The following is a 22,078-nucleotide window of genomic DNA, read 5'->3' as shown; positions in this document are numbered from 1 at the left end:
GAACTCATGTGCTTTCTACACTCTTTTCCTTAACCAAATATATAGAATTTACTAATAGACAGATATTGCCAGATTCATATATTACCTTCAGTGCTACTAATATTTCCATCTCCAAAAGTATTGAAATTCTTAGCTTCTCACTTAACAATGCCCTCAGCTGGACCTCTCATGTCAGATCACTTGCTAAAACCGCCTCAATGAAACTTGGATTATTGTACGGAATCCGTAACTTCTTCACTAACGAGCAGTTAGCTATAATTTATAAGAGTCATGTGCACTCTCAGCCTGAATATTGCTCACCCTTGTGAAGTGGATGTGGAGAGTTGCATTACAAGAATTAGATAAAAGCCAGAACAAAGATGTTGGAATTATTAATAACCCTGCTGCTATAAATAAACTACCTCCCCTACAAGTAAGAAGAAATGTTGCCTCCCTTGCAATGTTTTACAGGTATTTTTTATGGCAAATGCTCAGACGAAGTTGTGTCCATGGTGCCACCTCTCCATGCCTTCCCTCGTGCTACACAGGCATCTGGCACCACTCATAACTGGAACGTCACTCAGCCATATTGCAGAACTTCTGCCTATCAGAATTCTTTCATTCCTCGAACTGCATCTCTCTGAAACTCGCTTCCCCAGAGTTGTTTTCCTCCAAACTTCAACCTACAGCAGTTCAAGTCTACCTGTTACAGACATTTTATGAATGGAGGACACCAGTAATCTGGTGTATGGAATATTTTTTTTACTCATTTGTTTTCCTTTGTTTCGTTTCGTTTCGTTTCTTTTTTAAAGGCTCCAACATGCTTGCATGCGTCGGCCTTGGTCACCTAATGGCGGCTCTCCATGTTGCACGATCCATTGCAGCCTCCCTGTTCAGTCCCTTAATCCTGAGGTCACACTTAATGACCTCGTCCTATGTCTTTCTCGGTCTACCCCTCGTAACCCCACCCCCAATTTTAACACTTCTCACCTTCCTCATCCAATTATCATCCCCCATCCTCTCCACATGTCCAAACCATCTCAATCTACCTCTCCTCATCACAACACCAATACACTCCAGTCCCATCCTACCTCTCAACTCTTCCATCGTGAACCCAGCTCCCCCAGCCCTTGGACGCAGGGACGCACCACACATCCACCTAATCATTGTCATTTCTGTACGTCTGAGCCGGCGAATATCCTCCTCCTTCACTGCCCAGGTCTAACTACCATACAGCATTACACTCCTAACACCTGCTGCATACAAAGACCCCTTAGCACGTAGGGAGAGTCCTCTCAATGTCAGGAGAGGCAAGAGCTCCCTGAACTTCTTCCAACCACTTCTCACCCTAGCCACACTTCCAGCACACAACATGTCTCCCAAATAACAATACTTTTCCACACACTCAAGAGATTCACCAGCAAGTTCAATTCTTTCACGTCTGACAATCTCCATATGCTCTCCCCGACAAGCCGTACACATAAAATCAGCATTATCTCGCAGTCTACCTCTGATACCACAACATCTCATATACACCCATTTATCACAAACACCGCACAAGATGGAATTACTTCCCACGCCCTTGTGACAAACTGCACATGGCCACTCTCCCTCGTCTTTGACAGTACCGCCACCAACCCTAGATATCATCACTTAAAAAAAATATTTATATATTTAGTTTGCATATTACATTAAAACACTGTCTTGCTCTTTAAAATCTATATGCCATCCATAATAACACACAAGAGATAAGGGGGATCAAGAAGAAATACGCCAAAAAGAGAGATAAAATAGAAAGCTGTCTAATTTGGCGAGAATACAACACCAGCACTGTTTATGGCATCACACGCAGAAGCCAGTGTGGACACTCACTTAAACTAAGTCAGTGATCCACGTTAAATAAATGAGTCACAGGATCAGTAATGGGGACGGCAGGAACGTTTATTACGCTGTGGGAGAACATTACAACTGTGGCAGAAGAAATAGCAATGGTATTAGCCTTAATATTGTGTCTATTGATAATCACGATTACAATGAGAAACTTTATGGATTCCTGTCAGAGCGGTCTATTCAGTTTAAATGCAGTACTTATCAAAAAAAGGGTAGTTAGTGAAATATGGAAGACAATTATGCAACCTGATAAATAACAAGTGATGGGCTGTAAGGTCGGGGCTATTCTAAGGGTGCCAATTATAAACCAGGAACATCACAGGCACAGCGGCTTTGTTTGTCCACAGATTAATCCGTCAAGATAAATGTGTTGATTATAAGAGTAGAAGGAAGGAGGGTGAAGATCAATAGGCCCGACACACAGATTGATGGAGACTAATATGGGTAAAGGTGAACGGCAGAGGCAGGGTTTACATATACACGGCCAACTGACAGGCAGGCAGGTGGGTAGGCTGGGAGATATGGTGGTGTGGTGGGAAGGGTGGCTGGGGGAGATGCTGGGTGATTTGGTAGGGAGGAGTGGGTTAATTAGTGCTATGGTGGGAAGGGTAATAAATGTATTAAGCGTGGTGATGGTTGATTTCACAGGCATGAGAATAGGTAGTTTAGTGGGTAGGCTAGGAGGATAGGTAGGGGAAATAGGAGGAAGGAGGGTAGGCAGCCTGAGAGAAATAGGAAACATAAGGGCTGATAAAGTGATCAATAGAAAGATGTGTTAAAGTAGGAGTGACTGCCATATGATGTGATAGGGAAGATATATATGTTCGGAGATAAGAAGGATGGGGTTGATGGGTGAGGTGCTCGATAGATTGGTAACTGGTGTAAAGTGCAGGTGATGGTTGCTGATTTGGTACATGGTAGAGTAGGAAGGGTAAGGGTGGGGCAGGTAGGCAGATAGGTAGGCGAATACCGTAAGCATACTGGAAGATAGGGTGTGTGTGGTTGATACGCCGAGGTGGTAGGAAGGATGAGATGTACTAAGTAGGGGTGACAGGAACGATGTGGCTGATAGCCTGAGATGGCAGGAAGAGTGATATGTGTTAAACAGGGGTGATAGTGATTTGGCAGACAGAAAATGATAAATATTTTAGTAGGTAAGACAGGAAGATTGGCTGGAAGATGAGGATGGAGATGATAGGTAAGGTGCTTGAAGGATGGCAGTTGTGGTAAGTTGGGGTAATTGGCAGGAAGACTGGTCGGTAGGTATAAGGTGTTTAAGACGACAGGTAGGAGGGTCGAGTAGGGTTGACAGGGACGATAAGGTTGATTTGTGAGAGGGCGGGAAGGGCGGCAGCTTCGTTTAATGGACAAGATGGTTGGTGATTTGGTAGGTAAGAGGGTAAGTACAGTCTGTAGGTGGCTTGGAAGGACGATGCAATAGTCGATGGGTGTGACTGAAAGATGCAGAGGGTGGGAAGGGCGGCAGCTGAGCCAAGCAGGGGTGATGGCTGATGGTTGGTTGAAGGATGAGATGGCGTGGTAGGCAGGATGGAGTAGATATGAGTGGCTATAGGAAAGGTGGCAGCTGTGATAAGTGATGGAAATGGCTGGTGGTTTGGTAGGTTCTATCAGGTACTAAGCATAGGGGTGGTGGGTAGTTTGGCTGGGTTGGGACTGATGGTTAAAGTGTTACGATGGATAGCAGTTGTAAGAAGTAGGCTGGTGGTTTGATAAAGTCGACAACATGTGGCTTAGTAGGCAGAATGATAAGCAGGTAAGTAGGCTGATAGGCAGGAAAGATAAGGTTGATGGCCGAGATGTTAGGATGGAGGGCAGCTGTGTTAAGTAGAGAAGATGGTTTCGTTTTGGTACCCCAAGAGTAAGTGGTCTGGTGGGTAGAATTATGGAAGGTGGAAATTGTGGGAAGGATGCCAGGTATGCTGAAAGATTGGGAGGATGGAACTGGTGTGCGAGGTAGTAGAATGGATAACAGCTGTGTTACTAGAGAGTGACAAGTGCTTGTGGGCCCTTCGGGCCCCTCGTACTTGCTCCTGCGGAGGGCTCTCGCGCTGCTATAATATATTTGAGTTATAGCTATGGGCAAAAACTTCTACGGAGATCCTATGCCGGGCGCCGGGAGCTGCGTTTTTTTGGTCAAAATGTGATCGCTCAGTAAATATAGGAAAATTTTTTCAATCGTGATGGGACCAAGTTTTTTTACATCAGCAAATTTTTTGGAAAAAAAAAAAAAAAAAAAAAAAGTTACTACATGACAGTATTGTGATACCAACTCTGACGTATGGAAGTGAAGCTTGGACGTTGTTGGAAGGACACAAGTCAAGAGTGAGAGCAGTGGAAATGAGTTATTTAAGAGGAGCCTGTGGAGTCACATGGAGAGACAGGCTGACGAATGAGGATATAAAGGAGCGTTGTGGTGTGGATGTGGATGTGATAGGAAGCGTTATGAGGAACACACTGAGCTGGTTTGGCCATGTGGAGAGGATGGAGGGTGAAAGACTGACGAAGAGAGTGTATGTGAGTGAGGTGGAGGGGGGAAGAGGGAGGAGGAGGCCGAGGATGAGATGGAGGGATGGGGTGGAGAGGTATATGAGAGAGGGGGGTGTGAGTTGGTAGCAGGGCAGTGAAATGGCGGGGGACAGGGTGACTTGGAGGCGATTTGTTTGTGGCCACCCCAAACGGGATTGAGGCGTCTGGCAATAGATAGATAGATAGATAGAAATTTTTTGCGATTTTTGTATCAATTTTGATCCGATTTGAATGTGTAGTTTCGGCTGCCCAAAATACATACACACACACACACACGACTATACTCGATTCCAGGGAGTCTGACGCACTGATTTTGCCAGCCGAGGACAGGTGGATTTGGTAACACTGCGCGATGCACTCGGGCGGTGATTGGTGGATTTTCGTTGTGTTTGAACGTGCACCAAATAGACTTTGTATTCCAACCAAGGCCCTCATTGATTTGTAAGATACTGGAAAATACAGATACAGTTTAAAGCAATGATATCTTTAATAATAAATATGTGCCTTTTAAATTACTAGAGATAAACCTGAACGACACTGACAACAAAACTAAGTAAAGTCGCGACTGGATGCATACGAACACAGTCAGCAACTGATTTATTTAAATTCATTTCATTATGTTTGATTTCGTTCACACTGCACGTGGTTTTATTATAGCAGCATAGTTCAACTATTATATTCTCATGGGGTCTGCTTTTATCTTACTTTCCTTTCTTCCATCATTAACAAAAATTCGGTTTATTCTACAGTGATGTAATCCATTATTTTCCCGGCTCTCTGTCGAGGGGACAGAGAAACTTGCTTGAGGAAAGGGTGCGTAGTGGCCAGGGATAGGGTGTCCGTCTGTCTGTCTGTTTCTAATGATGCGAAAATGTATACTGGAAGGTCGCTGACATGGTAGCTGAGGAGATGGCTTGGGAGGCAAAATAGGTACGGTAGGTAAACTGGGAGACAGGGAGAATGGGGACTGATACGGTAGATGATTAACAAGAATGAATGAGAGTTTTGCTTAGTGGGGTTAGTGGTTGATGGTTAGGCAGAGAGGAGGGTAGGTAGACTGACGTGTAGAACAACAGGTGGTTTGGAGGTAAAGAGGAAGACTGGTGAATAGGAAAATTGGTGCAGGAAACAAATTAGCTCAACTGAAGTTTGAGTATAAGGGAGGGATAGGCATGTTGATAGGAAAATTGCTTGGCAGACAGTTAAAAACATGGATGATGCTACGCTACAAAGACTGATTTATACATGAACCAAAAGGTACACATGCGATTATCAGCGTCTGTACACCACCTCGAAGCCTTGTCAGAGCCTGATGAGAGCTTGATAACCTTATCAGTAATATTCCAGCGAGTCTGAAGGGTTGTAATCTTGCTTCATTGGTTCGGTTAACAATTCTTTTAAGCCAACACGATAAACCCAATGAGATCTTCTGAAACTAACCAGTAATTTTCCAGCGTGTTGCACGGGTGGCATCTCTTTTAATTACTTCGGTGTGTGTACAGTACGTGTAAAGGTATCGTAACAATACTTATAAGGTGGTGCCAGGACTCCAAAAGCCTAAATGATCAGTGAATTATTGTATCGTCGATTCATTGGTTATGTTTGGTAGTTCCCTCTACTAAACGCTTTATATGTCTTTGTTTCTGTTACTGAGCCGTCCACACTGTCCAACAATTTCATCCTCCCTTTGTTCATGTTAACCCAGCATTACACTTGGTGACATGGATGTTAAACTGGACTGTTACGGGTTGTTTTCTAGGGGAATATTAGGAATGAGCAAACACTCACTGTTACCCTTAATAACCCTGGTGCAGTCGATAGGCAAAAACCAAACCATTTCCTCTTGTATATGAACATTACCTCAGGCCGTTTTGTAGTTAAGCATTAAGGCTGAGACGACGACAACATCGATGATGATGATGATGATGATGATTAATTGTACTTAAATCACCACTGTTGGTCAGTGGGTAAGGCGACCTGCAAGTCTGGTACTCAAGTAATGACTGCCACGGCCTGGAATCAGTTTCCGGAAAAAGTGTGTGTGGGGTGGGGAAGGGCATCATCGATGTTCGTGTATGAAACGTTCCTTGTGATGAGAGTAGGCACACGGAGAGAGAGTAGGTACACGGAGAGAGAGTAGGCACACGGAGAGAGAGTAGGCACACGGAGAGAGAGTAGGTACACGGAGAGAGAGTAGGCACACGGAGAGAGAGTAGGCACACGGAGAGAGAGAAAGCGACTGTGTTGTTAGGCGAACCCTTGCATTTGGGACACGGTTAACTTTTGTGTTACATATAAATCTGCCAAAAGTACTTCATTACAGACGGAAATATATACTGTGAAAAATTACAAAAGACATACAGGCCCAATGAACGAAGTAACTGAAAATCAATGACGAGAACGGTAATAACGGTGAAAGCCAGTAAGGAATAGTAATTTTGAAGGAAAGGTAGTGATTGTTGCAGCAGTATGGGAAATAGTAGAGGGTTATGGAGTAATAGTTTTTAAGGAAAGTGAGGTAGTGTTACAGCAATACAGTAAATACCAGAGGGTTAAGGAATAATACTTTTGAAGGATAGTCAGTCAGTGTTGCAGTGGTACAGTAAATACCAGAGGGTTAAGGAATAATACTTTTGAAGGATAGTCAGTCAGTGTTGCAGTGGTACAGTAAATATCAGAGGGTTAAGGAATAATACTTTTGAAGGATAGTCAGTCAGTGTTGCAGTGGTACAGTAAATACCAGAGGGTTAAGGAATAATACTTTTGAAGGATAGTCAGTCAGTGTTGCAGTGGTACAGTAAATATCAGAGGGTTAAGGAATAATACTTTTGAAGGATAGTCAGTCAGTGTTGCAGTGGTACAGTAAATATCAGAGGGTTCACAGAGCAGTAGGTCAGCTGTGACTGTGGTGGAGGTGGGTCTGCTCGGAATACTAATCTGCTTTACAAGATTTACCACTAACTAGTTGCATGGCTTCAGTTGGGGCTTTCCATTATTTACTGGAACCAGGTAAATAACTAAGCGAATTGAATAACCAGTGAATATGGTATTAGAATATGTTTAACAGCGTATACCACGGCAGCAGAAATTGTCGTGGAACAAATAAAAATAAAAAAGGAATCAATATATATTCTTAAGAAACGACTCGTCTCGAATTTGTGGTCTCTGTTCAGTAATAACATAAGCAAGAAACACGAAAGCATCTTTTAAAAAGGTGAATGTTACGGCTTTGACACAGTTATTAATTTCAAGAAAACTCTACCATAATTATACCTCTTAAAATCCTATATACGAATTCCCCAGTTATCGGGTGGGATGGGTTTCTTTTAGTATGGCCTTTTTACATCTTTTCACACATATTCTGTATCTTACTTTTTCTTAAATTTTCAAAATCACACTCCTTCCTACTGGTTTGAACTGTAATTCAAAACTTGCACCATTTTAATTAATTCACTGTCATTTTTTCTTAACTGATCAGGATTCCCGCAATATCCCGTTACCCCTCAAACGACTGATCTTGTCACGATAATGAAGGATCAAACAGCAATATATTCATTGCATAGTTGAAACTTTTGTCATTACCGTACTGGTTATGGAAAGTTGTGATCACCCTGTAATTCATTCTCCAGTCATTAACTACTACTTTCTGTCATAATTCCAACCCTTCCTACGCCTAATCTTCGCCAGTAAAGCATAGTGAAACTGTTTATCATGTAAGAGCCGCGGTGACTTAAATCCTTCAGATAAATACTTCAAATTAATAATTGTGACCTTTCTCAAGCTAAATAAATATCATAATCAAAATGGAGAAAGATACGTCATCTTAGTGAAGTGGTTAATTTTGAACGCACAGAAAATAATAAATCACTTTTCAGACAGGACAGAGGATAGTATTTGAAAGTTATTGTGCTAAAAAAAAAATATTAATAATAATGTGTCGCTTTTTTTTTTTTTTTAATCACACGATACCGCTTCTGGCAGGACACCAACTGCATTCACCGTCAGTGTCCACACAAAGGTCATGCAGATGGAGAAGCATTTGCAGCACCAGAACTGAAGGGTCCCACTCCTCCCTTGTATCCCATGCTGGATCCTGTATTCACAGTCTGTCCCATGCGGCCAAGCACTCTTACTAAGAGGAAAACACGACACGCAAGCACGCACATTCGCTCGCGCGCACGCCCCCCCCCCCCACACACACACAAAGCAAACAAAGGGCTTTTATCTGCGAAATATTTCACTTCATATTACCTGGTTCCCCTCACATTATTTTCAGTGAGCTATTGTGTTTTCAAAATAGGGAAAATAAAAAAAGAATAGTGGTTTTATTGCCCCGCGGTGGCGTGACGTTCTAAGGCTAGGAAAAGAATTTACGATCAGTTCCTGTCTTTATAAAGATGAACTTCTGATGGAAGGACAAAGAAAGGGAGACAACAGAATTGTCCCATGTTTATCAAAGGAAGCATTTAGTTATGACACGGAGACGAATAGATACTCGTGTCCTGGGTATGGCAACATCGATGTTGTGTGCCATGTTGGGGTCGTTGATTTCTCTTCTGTATACAGTTTTTGCACCTTCTTGTTCAGGAAAGTATGGGTTAGTTTAGGTTTCTTGTCTTAGTATCAGGTTAGGTTAGTTTATTGTTAGGTTAATCTGTTAAGTTAGGTCCGGTTAGAGAAGATAAAATTAGATTACAGAAAAAAAAAAAAAAATGAAAGTGTGATCATCCTGGGAAAATGAAGCTCAGCTCGTAGTGAAAAAATGGTATACAGAACGTAAATCTGGGCCCGGGTCAAAACACCAAATGTTCTTGTACGTTAATGTCCATCAGGTTCGTAACCAACAAAGGCCACACCGTCCTTGACCTTCCACCTCTTAACATGGAGGAAAATAGCCTGTGTGGTAGGTTACGGGGCTGGCATTTTACCACATTATTGGGTTCTTGAATCTGCTTTGTTATGGAGGCGGCGGGATGCATCGGAACGCACCGCCGATAATGGAAATTTGCATACTCGAACAACACCGCCCGACAAAGGAGTCTGGATAATTACACTGGCAATACGGAGCAGATATATGCACATCAGCTTACTCTTACCCCCGATAGTGAACTCTTCTTGCTTGGAAGAAAATGGTGCGCTGAGATGAGAAGCAAGAAGATAAAGGAAAAGGCAGAAATGGAGATAACAGGAGGTACAAATAATCAAAGCACATTAGTGTGTAAAAGGTATAATCATCAGTATAACCTTCTTTCCTATTGAGCTGGAAATGCCCCAGAAATAGAATAGGAAGCTAAACTACCAGAGGAACTACCAAACAGAATGCCCAGTAAATATGCCACAAAGCCATTTTCAGCTCCACCTCACTGACCAAATGATCCACACAAAAATCGCTCTTCGTGATTCATGTGGGCGAGAGACCATTTCGTAAACTGCCAAGCTGCCAAGACGGGTGCAACTTTAGCCATTCACATATCACGGTACACAACTGTATCTTACGAGATATAATTAAACTACATTAGTGTGTCTTGTGACCTTTGTTAGGTGTGTATTAAATTTCATAAGTGTGCGTTGGAGTTAAATAATTATTCAGACTACACTAACGTGTCTTGCTTGGCAAGGCAGCAAATTTTTCGAGAGACTGATTTACTCCCATGGTGAAACTGAGTTTATTGTGAGGATACCGCAGTTTCGGCCCCATCTGGACCCTCTTCTGGTATACAAAACAAAGATAAGTGTGCAAAGATAAAATGGCAATAGTTCGTACATGTGTTCTTGGGATGATCAGACTGGTGGACTCGTTCGTTTCCCCTTCATCCCTGTTAATCTAACATTTCAAGTGGGTTAGGTGGATATAAACGAACTGCAGCGGGTCATTTCCTGGACAGGAACTTGAACAAATTCAATGATTATTTACCTTTACGGTTTTAATACCACACCTTCCTTTTTTTTTAATTCCCACTATCTTTTGAATAATTCATTTATGTTTTGGGAAAACTATCGCAGTAGAAGAATGTAAGTAATACTAAGAGAACTCTCCCTAGTGGCAAATAAAATTGTCAGGCGAAAGCGAGATCAAAATGAAAAAGACATCTTTGGGCTCAAGGAGTTAATGACAGTCATACTGTCGATATTCAGGAACCTAAACCCTCTTCTTTTCATTATACAGTGTGTACTGAGAGAAACATAAGTGTTGTCTTGCGAAAATCTGAGAACATGTCTGAGCATAAAACACCTTGTATTCAGGACGATAACTCACCCTCCACTAAAAAGGCTGCTGCCAGTTTAAAATCAGATATTCTGATGTCTTAGTACTTTGTGAAACTGAGTAAAAGTATACTTAAAACCTGGCAAAAGAGACTGTGGATGACATGGGTATGTCACGAGAACAGACTGGCTGAGAAACATGTACAGTACAGTACACAATCTTTCAAACACCACAACTTCCCCTTCTTTTTACAAACTAGAGACAAATCACCATATAATTTAAGCCTGCACACAAATACAGTTACACGGTTACTCGCCAGCTTTTTGTTTTCCAAAAAAGTAGCAAGTCATTGTTCTAACCAGACGCCTCCCTTACCACCACACACTACCGAACCATCACACACTGCCACGCCACCACTATCATTTCCTCCCTCAGCACCACACACACAACACCCTGCCTTACAATACACCCACCACCACCACACACCACCACTATTACACTAACTCCCTCTTACACCAATACATACCACCGCACCATTACTACCACGTTATTACTACTTCCCTCAAACACACCACCACAAACTGCCATACCATTACTACCACTACTGCTTCCTCCCTCACCACCACACACACTACATTATACAAAATTAACTCCCTCTCTCAACACCACACCACTACTACCACCACACCCTCCCCCACCAACCATACCACACCACCAGATCCTCCTCCACCACCACTAACATACCCTCCCTCATCACCCTAACCACACCACCACACCTTCCCCCACAATCCCTGCCATACCACCAAACCCTCCCACACCATCATACTCTCCCTCATCACCCTAACCACACCACCACACCTTCCCCCACAATCCCTGCCATACCACCAAACCCTCCCACACCATCATACCCTCCCTCATCACCTCTACCACATCACCAAAGTCTCCCACACCACCACACCCTCCTTCATCACACCTACCACACCACCACACCTTTCCCCACCACCCCTACCTCACCACCAAATCTTCCACACAACCACTACCACACCACCACACCCCCCCCAGTCATCACTACCACACCGCCACCACACCACCCCCAACCACCACTACCACACCACCACATCCTTCCCCACCACCAGCACCAACACCACCACCACACCCTCCCCCATCACCATCATCACCACCACCACAACTTCCTACACCACCACTAGCACACCACCACACCCCCAATCAGCCCTACCATACCATCACCACACCACCCCCAACCACCACTACCACACCAGCACATCCTTCCCCACCACCACCACCACACCCTCCCCCACCACCGCCACACCCTCTCTCATGACCACTACCACACCACCACACCATCTCCCACCACCATCACCACCACCACAACACCCCTCTCATGACCACTACCACACCACCACCCTCTCTCATAACCACTACCACACCACCACACCATCTCCCACCACCACCACCACCACCACAACACCCCTCTCATGACCACTACCACACCACCACCCTCTCTCATAACCACTACCACACCACCACACCATCTCCCACCACCACCACCACCATCACACCCTCCCCCACCACCACCACACCCTCTCTCATGACCACTACCACACCATCACACCATCTCCCACCACCACCACCACCACCACAGCCTTCCCCACCACCACCACACCCTCTCTCATGACCACTACCACACCACCACACCATCTCCCACCACCACATGTTGCCTTACCTGTATCTTCCTTTCACCATCACCTCTTCAGTGCAAATCCTATGAGACACTGCTTTTACGTGCCCTTGTTTAATTCTGACCACTACACTAACAATTTACTGCTAACCTCTTCAGTGCCAGGATGTCATTGGCTTTATCGCTGCTGCCACCCGACAATTTTATACAGTTTTGCAGGCGCCTTTGGCAGTACAGGTTTGACTGAACGACGACTGGCAGCCATTTACCTTCCTTCAACTTAATAAAATATTCTACATGAAGTCAGTAAAAAATTGTGTTTTCTTCAGTGCAGGGAATAATTTGGGAATTATTGGTAACACAGAGAGAGAGAGAGAGAGAGAGAGAGGCGGTATATTCGAAGAGAGTGCTATGGATGAAGAAAAGGAACCATAACCTCTTCTGGACTCCATTAGGGCGAAGAAAATGAAATTAATAAAATAAAAAAGGGAGAGGCAGAGAAGGGAGATAATAAACTAGAGAGAGAACAGAGAGCGAGGCGGGAGAGGAAAGGCGGGGGGGAAGAGGCAGGAAAGAAGAAAGAAGACAGGAGAGGAAAAGGAGATAAAGTAGTGTGAAGAAAAGGACCAGATAACCAAGCCAGGGCGATGGTCACCATGATAACAGTGTCCCTGATATCAACCAACATACCTGCTGTTATATCTCCTCTCTTGCCCTCCCTTCTCCACACTCCTTCCCTCCCTCCCTACCTCCCTTTCCTTTTCTGTCTCCTCTTCCTGCTCTCGCTCTTCCTTGCATCACTTGCTACGTTTACCACCTTTCACCCCAACTCTCTCTCTCTCTCTCTCTCTCTCTCTCTCTGTTGGTTTAGTTTGTTCATTTTCCCACAAGATGATCAAATTTGACCTCTTCTAATGCAAGGATTAATGAACAGCTGTACTGAATCCCCAGATTTCGATAATCCCATGAAAACAACTATGTAGTCTGTAATAATAATAATAATAATAATAATAATAATAATAAAGGAGTTAAAAACATAGGTTACAATTATCATTTTCCTCCGTGTAACAACAAAAGAATTCTCGTCACTGGCCAACCTGAGATCTGATGATTTAATATACCTTTCAGTTCCTTATATTTCTTCCTCTACTGTCTTCATCTTTTCCGTGTCTATTTTTTCTCCTTGCATTGTTCCCTGTCGTGACTTTCCATCCCTCCTCCTATGTTACTGCATCTACAGTATTTCTTCGTTTATCGTTCTCCTTTCCCTTTCTTCCGTCCACCACTTTCACCTTCTTCCTCCGCCATTATTCTTGGTCTACCAGTCTTTCACCTGCATTCTTTTTTCACTCTCTTCATATCCAATCATCATCTTTATCTCTGATTTCCTCTCTTCACGGAGAACCAATTATTTTATTGTGGCTAACGTCAGTCGCCATTACCTACCTCACAGAAACCCACAGCAGCAGAAAGGTGAAAACTCCAGATTACCACTCACTACCAAACTTTGTATTTTATTCCAGCTACCAACCGACAATTTCATTCAACGAGATAATCCTCTGCATCCGAAGGGTTCACCATTGGAATACACTGGTATAGCTTTTTACCGTCTGTGTACCACCGGACGATTTTATTCAGTGTGGCAAAGACGTCTCAACGCGATGGGCTTATATATATCTAACCATTCCATATGAACAAAGTTCTCCTAGGCTTAATAAAATCGTTTGGAAATACCACGAATGAATCTACAATCCTTGTCGACTTTTTATTTATTTATTTTTATTTTTTTCGCATACGCAGGGCTGAAATCACATCATTAGCCACTTAAGTCTGGCAAGGATAATATTGTTTCAAAGTGGTCGCTATAAGAATACTGCAATGTGCTCAGGTATGGCCTCTCCAACGGACTCATATTTAAGTCTCCATTAATCAGTTTGTTTTCCTGTGCTCACGGAAAGCGCCCATAGTCAACCAAAATGATAGGCAAAGTTCGCTATTACACTCTTTTTGTCCAGACTTGGCCTAATGTGGACCTCTGCCCTTCTTAAATACTGAGCTGTTACGAGAGGGTAGCACTAGAATATAATGCAATGACAAGACTGACTATGGAAATGATACAAACCCGTAACACTTTTTCTGCCAGTGAGTTACGTGAAATAAGCTACAAAAAATATGGGTCACGTTAAGGTGAAAAAAAAAAAAAAAAAGCAAAGATCCATTAACACTGCTACACAGAACATAATGCAAATGTCGAGACTAACTATGTAGAGGATGTACGGCTGTAACGTTGTTTCTTCCTGTCATTGATTTATGCGAAATAACATGAAAAAATATATAAATGGGCAACGTTAAGGTGAAAAAATAAGTAAACAAATGCGTGTCAGGATAGTCAGAATATAATACAAATTCCGTGAGTCACCGCAGTCCAACAGTGATTCGTTTGTTTCATTACAACTACCATAAGGCTATGTAACACCTTCAGTAAGTACCTAATAATGATTTGGTTACTGCGCACCATCACAGTAAACACAACATAATCAAGTAGTTACTACAGTTTCAGTTTATATCTCGTAGTGAAGCAGTTACTAGTATCAGTAAACACCTCGTAACCAAGCAGGTACTACAGTTTCCGTAAACTCTCCATAGTGAAGCAGTTATTACAGTTTCAATAAATACCCCCTAGTGAAGCAGTTACTACAGTTTCAATAAATACCTCGTAGTGAAGCAGTTCCTACACAGTTTTACTACAGAGGGTGGCGGTTGAGAAGTGGCAGTTTTTGTTGGCCCAGGTTCATGTGAAATGTTAGCCCAATGGAGTGAACTGTCGGCTGAAGCTACCCTCTTCCTGCAGTCCATCATCCTCCATTCGGGGAATGGGAAGGAGTTGAAGTTTTGTGTAGCCTGGCAGTGGAGCCGCATGGATGTATCGATGCCAGCATATGAAGGCGTCCCTCTGCACTATTTAAGGCAGCAGAAAACCCTGAATATGATATAAACTTTCAACTGATTTTGCTATCGCCACATGGTTTGCTTCAGCTTAAAGGGAAATTCCCTGCTTAGCACAGAAGCTGAATGTCGGTTAGCCCTTGCAGGGCCATATTTCACCATATAATGAATACAATCGTTTGGTGTTTGGATGAATATAATAAGAGGCTAATTTGCTTTAGGTAGGGGTATCTGGGGCTGAGCAGGTCAATCCCTTCACAACCATGACATCTTTTACACTCTATTCCTGGGGCCACCACACAATTACATTTTGGGTAGAAGACACCACTGAATGGTTCAGTCTGTATAATATCCTTCAGCCTCAAATACCACTCTCCTCCCCTCCACACTTTTTTTTTGTGTTTCTCTAATTCCAGATGGGACGTCCTCAGATTGACAGTATTAACCCTTCTGTACGGAAACATAATTTTAATTTTTTGCCAGTATTTTCTTTTTCTGGCAAATGTTAAACCAAAATTCTACCGGAGAGATATACATCCGTGGTCCTCCACTGCCCAATTGCCTTTCAACCTGTTCAGTCCCACCCACTGTGTTTTTGGCGCTGTATCCCTCTCTCCGTTTTATGTATCTCGACCTCGTTTAGTCCGTCCAAATTTTCCTCTCTTGTTATGATAAATTCGCTTCGTGAAATGCCTAACTGGTTACTTAATTGTTTTTTCCAACCAAAGCGTGTTTGTGATGGCGCAGTCCTCCCTTCTTTTTCTGTAACTCGAAATACTTGAGATCTTAAATTCTCTACCCTTGTTACACTGCAGTCGTTAACAAAATGGCGTGTGCAACTCATCCACATTGAATTATTTACTGACTTGTTCCACATCATTCCCAGCAGGTTTTCGAGGCTGCATTTTCATGTTTATAAATCTCTTTTATTCCTCTATGCCTTGGTTACTCCACTCTCTGTTTTATTTTTATCATCCCTCTGCATCTGTATCTCAAGTTTATTTCTCTCTCCATTTCTCTGTTTCCAGTTTATTCTTTCCTTGCCTTGCTCCCCGATCCGCCAGTCCAAAGATGAGTGTCCATTACCCCTTACACGGTCAATATACCCCACCTGTACCCAATACAAATTCTGTTTCAATCTTTTCTCTTGCCTAGGCCGTTGTTGTCTTATCTCTACTCGTTATCACTACAATGGTTTTCTCCATCCTCATCTAGGGTATTCTTAGTGTCTGGGCTCCTTCATACCCTAGTATAATTTTGTTAAAGTCTCTTATGCCTACGTAAATGTTCAGACTTCACACTAAATCACTTACTTTCTGCTCAGATTTCTTACATCTAAATGAACTTGCATAATTCAAAATACTTCCCTTATTTATTAGTCGTTATTTATGTCTATATTTAAAAAAAAAAAAAGTCTGCCCTGCTTTTACTATACATAAATTCTATGTCATTGTTTTTCATATTTCTTAAGCCTTTATAAACATGGAAATTCAGGCTGCCCCATAATATTCAACTTAATTTCACACGCAGAAATATATCTGGCAAATTCAGAGTACCTTATGTTACTGAACTTTCTTAGTTTTATTCGGATTTCTTAAGCTTGATAAACTTTAAAAATTCAGGGTGCCTACTTATAATTTTTACTCAGTTTAATTACGTCTATACACACTTCAAAATTTCAGACTAACCCTTTTTATTGAACACATGGTTCTTTTACTTAATGAACAAAGCGTGGAAAATTCAAATGGCCTCTATATGTTACAGATAAATCTGCATACGCCTGTTATCTTTTTGAAAACTCAGGCTACCTGCACTTGATTTGACTCGAGTTTCTTACCACTTAACTTGGAAAAGTCAGAGCCTTCCTTTTTAATTTCACTAAAGTTACTTAATTACGCCTGGCTGATTAGAGTTATTATCGTGGCGAGATAAGAGGTAAACAACCTTACGTGATGTAGGTCAGTATATCAGAAATCTACTGCCCTCTCCCTATCGGTATTACGCACAGCCACCATTATCGAGACTCCCGCTGTGCTTAACATTTTGAGGCATGGGACGAAGATTATCGAATATAACCATTTATGTCTTCGATCAACATCCTCATGTTATATTGTGTCAGGTCTCATTAATGGAACAATTTTGCAAGAACGCGAGTTTTTAGTCACTTAAAATTACCAGACACACCGAAATTCATGGAGAAGTATCTCGTCTCTATTTTCGTATAATGTAAAAATCTGGATTCAAATCCTGTTGGTTAAATAGGCATAGAATAATACTGCCCAAAAATAATATATAAAAAAATCCAGTTAATTGTACTACTAGCAGTATTATTTACTCCTTTCGACAAAGTATACGAAATAGGTTTATATCAATGAAGGTAAAGTTTACGGTAGGGCAAAGATTTACAGTGACTCATTTTCTATTTCTGTTTCTTTACTTAGCAAAGAGGAAGGGTGTGTAAGACATGGTCTTTCCATAAATCTGAACAGAAAGCCAAAATCAAGATTCATTCATTTCTGAATGGCAGTCCACGCTGCATTTAACAAGTTTAGTGCGGTGACACTTTTACTATCTATTTTTTGCAGCCTCAGACGATATATTCAACTTACAAAGATGTCGTACTAAATGAGTTCATGGAAGCTGTATCTAGCTTATGCATGTCGAAAATTCAAAAGGTCTAGAATGGTATAAAGAAAATGAAAAATACGTCGACGGAGTAAACTGATTGAAAGACGAAAGTATAGGACTTATATTAAAAAAAAAAAAAAAAATCCATGCTAAACAGTCCTCAGTGCTAAGGACATATTTCAACTCTTTTACGATGTGGCGCCACGCACCACAAAGCCAGCCAGGAGACAGGACGTGTGTGCTGGGCAATCCCCAGGTTCTGTCCTCCCCACTTACTGTTATTTAACCAGCCCATACCCCACTGACCGGGCTAATGTATGGCCCGGCCTGCACTACAGGTGCAGGGAATCTATGAACGAACGAAAGATGTGGCGCCTCCTAAACGTAAAGCAATCCTCCTGGGTAGCAAAACTAGAATCAGTATGACGGTAACAAAACTTTTATCAGTATGACCGTGACAAAACTTATATCAGTATGACGGTAACAAAACTTGAATCAGCATGACGGTAGCAAAACTTAAATCAGTATGACGGTAATAAAACTTACATCAGTATGACGGCAACAAAACGTAAATCGGCATGACGGTAGCAGAAGTAATATACCGGTAATTAAATCGGTAATTAAAGAGTTCTGTGGTTGGTTGAGGGTTAACAGAAAATTAACCAGGTGCCGAAATTGTGTTTATGGATCAGATACAAGTTTATGACCGGCCAGGACACTAAGTTCAAGAGGGGCGAAAACTGTTGAATGTTTGGAGTAAACAGCTTTAGGGTTTGGGAATAATTTATCTTTTACCAGTTAAACACATTAGGAAGAAAATTACTCAGAATTAACTTTATTATGGCGTACTTCATCATTTTATTTATGGTGCCACAAAAAGATATTTACAATTTAACATTCGGAGTTTGTGTAGGTAAATATTAAAACGTTTCACTATTTGGATTTAAATCACCTGAACAATACCCGTGTCGTCAGCAACACCGTGAGGGTAAATATGTTCCGTAACGCACAGGTGATTAAACAGGTTGAGAGAGAACTGAAAGGCAGGAAACAGTATGCATTTTGAAGGACACAAACAATTAACTATAAATTGTTAATCCACTTGTACTCCTGACAAATTCGTGGTCCACTTATACTCCTGACAAATTATTAATCCACTTATACTCCTGACAAATGATTCATCCACTTAAACTCCTGACAAATTATTAATCCACTTATACTCCTGACAAATTCTTAGCCCACTCATACTTCTGACAAATTCTTAATCCATTTATACTGCTGACAAATTCTTATTCCACTTATACTCCTGATAAATTCTTAATCCACATATACTCCTGACAAATTCTTAATTCACTCACACTCCTGATAAATTCTTAATCCAATTACAGGTACACTCCTGAAAAATTGTTAATCCGCTTATACTCCTGACAAATTCTTAATTCACTTATACTGACAAATTCTTAATCCACTTATACTCCTAACAAATTCTTAATCCACTTATACTCCTGACAAATTCTTAATTCACTTATACTCCTGACTAATTCTTAATTCATTTATTCTCTTGACAAACTTTTAATCCCCTAATAAGCCTGAAAAATTCTTAATCCACTTACACTGACAAATTCTTAATCCACTTATACTCCTGACAAATTCTTAATCCACTTATACTCCTGTCAACTCAAGTATCGTGTTCCATCCAAGGCCCTATGATCTTATCCAGCTAAGAGTGACTCATAAGAACCTGACGGTGTTAATTCTGCCAACCTTAACCCTCTCATGTTACGGACAGCTTGATCATTCCTTTCCAGCTAACACAAGACGATTTTATTCAGCTGAGAGTGAGCTGTAGGAACCTGAATGTTAAGAGAAAAACAATAAGATAACCTTTCAGTATACAAGAAAAAAAAAAACTAAAAAGAGATTGTATCTGGCGTGTGAGCTGGAAGGTGACGATGAGGGAAAACCATCAAAGATCAAGTCAGATATCCGAGGAGAGAGTTGAGCTTATCAGATGAAAAGATACGAGACAGAACTGCCGGAGCGAAAAGAAAGAAAAAGAAGAATCAAGTCATCACCACTATGACCTTTTTTCTCACCTATGGACTGGGTAAGGTACAGATATAGATTATAACAAAGTTCTTGGCAGGGTGAAGCAATGAGGATATACAGTACAGACAGACAAATGGAAAGACGAGCGAAAAAGTATACTATGTAAAAAAAAAAAAAAAAAAAAAACTAAATTTCAGCTAATGAATTAGATGTGTCTGACAAATTGAAATAACTAATAGATGAAAAATGAACTAGTAACTTATTGCAAAAGATGACTCTCTCTCTCTCACACACACACGCGCGCGCGCACACACACACACACACATACACACACATACATACACACACACACACATACACACACACACGCGTAAAAAAGAACAAATAACTTACTGCAAAAGATGACTCTCTCTCTCTCTCTCTCTCTCTCTCTCTCTCTCACGTAATCAACCCAATATGCCACAAAAAGGTTGGCTGAGTCTGGGTGTCCATTAGAAAGGAATCTCGCTCACGGACCCAGTTTTTGCAACACCGCCATCCTCTTTTTGCCACTTCTTTTTTTCTATTATCATTATTATTCTTACTGTGAAGGAACGGACAATTGTGAGAAGGAGGGTGATAGTTGTGATGAGAAAGTATGATTGAGGGGGCAGTAGTTCGAAGATGTTAAATTAAATTGCCGATACTTTTCGGATAATGGTAAGGTAATGTTGATGAAGTTGTGTTGAGAAAATACAATTGTGGTCAATGATTCGGTGAAAACGATAATATTCTGTGATCAGCAATTCAGGAAATGGCTATAGTTATACGGAGAAAGCACGGTTACGGTTAATGCATCGTTCTTGTAGGTTGTTAAATGTGCTTTGCTATACTTATGGGAGGTTGGAGCTTTCACTGATTTTTATTTATTTTTGTTAAAGTTGTAGTTATTCACCGATGGTGAGATAACTAAATGCACCCTATATTTGGAGGTGGATTTGGGTTTATTCATCGAAATAGAAAAGGTTAAACCGATTATACATTTTCTGGAGACGGATCTGATTACTTTTTCTCCAAAATGAATTCAAAGTGTATGATATGTATAGCTGGAGATATGCTTTTTAAAACCATGTGAAAGATTTCCTCCTGCTCGATCATTACCATCATCGTTATATTCATCTTCTGCTTATTAAAAAATAGGGTTGCTAGGTGCGAGAAACAGGAGAAAATCCAGAGGTAGGATAATTCTCAACAGAGTACTCAGTGAAATGAACTACACAGTCATTCTCACACCATTCAGCTACTTATTTGTTGTTCTATCACGGACAAATACCATTCTTACAGATTTTTCTCTTTTGATGCTCTTCACTATTTCCTCTCCGATATTGCTATTCCGTTGTTGAAATAACTAAAACAAAATCTAAATCAATTTTTCAGGATTAAAACGATCATGAGGACAGCTTTCAACACATTTTCAGTACATTAAAAAAAAATTGCGTTATTATTCAAACTTTCCTTGGTAAAAATGACACTATTTTTTCCCCTTCAAGCACAATATCCTGAGACGATATGTACAACAAATGAAAATTAGTGTTTTTTGAAGGTTGTGATGGCGGCTAGTGTGCTGGGCCACACCCACTATCTCCACCACCAGCAGCACAAAAATAACTGGGGTCACAATCACTGCTACTACCATCACAATCTCCCCCATCACCACCTCTATCACTAGCATCACAAAATTACCTGCACCCACCTGCTCCACACCATTTATCACCACCATCTCAGCAGCACTCTTTCTATTACCATCATCACGAATATACCTGCACTCATCACCACTAAACCATACGCCACCTTCACCACCTACACCACACTCGTCAACCCCACCACACCCTTCATCACCACCATTTTCACACCTACCACCACCACCATCACTAACATCTCACCCACTAGCACCACCGCAGTCTACACCACTACCACCACCACCACCACCATCACTACAATTGCCACCTTTACCATCCATACACCTATCATTACCACACCTGTCACTACCATCACATCAACCACCATAACTACCACCACATCCACCATCACCACATCATCAACACTATTACCTCCATTGCCATTACCACAACCACCAATATCACCACCAAACCCGT

The sequence above is a fragment of the Coenobita brevimanus genome, chromosome 114, assembly GCF_032717465.1.
Source record: "Coenobita brevimanus isolate Jiangsu-jjx chromosome 114, ASM3271746v2, whole genome shotgun sequence".
Taxonomy (NCBI): Eukaryota; Metazoa; Arthropoda; class Malacostraca; order Decapoda; family Coenobitidae; genus Coenobita; species Coenobita brevimanus.
This window is presented reverse-complemented; position numbering follows the sequence as displayed.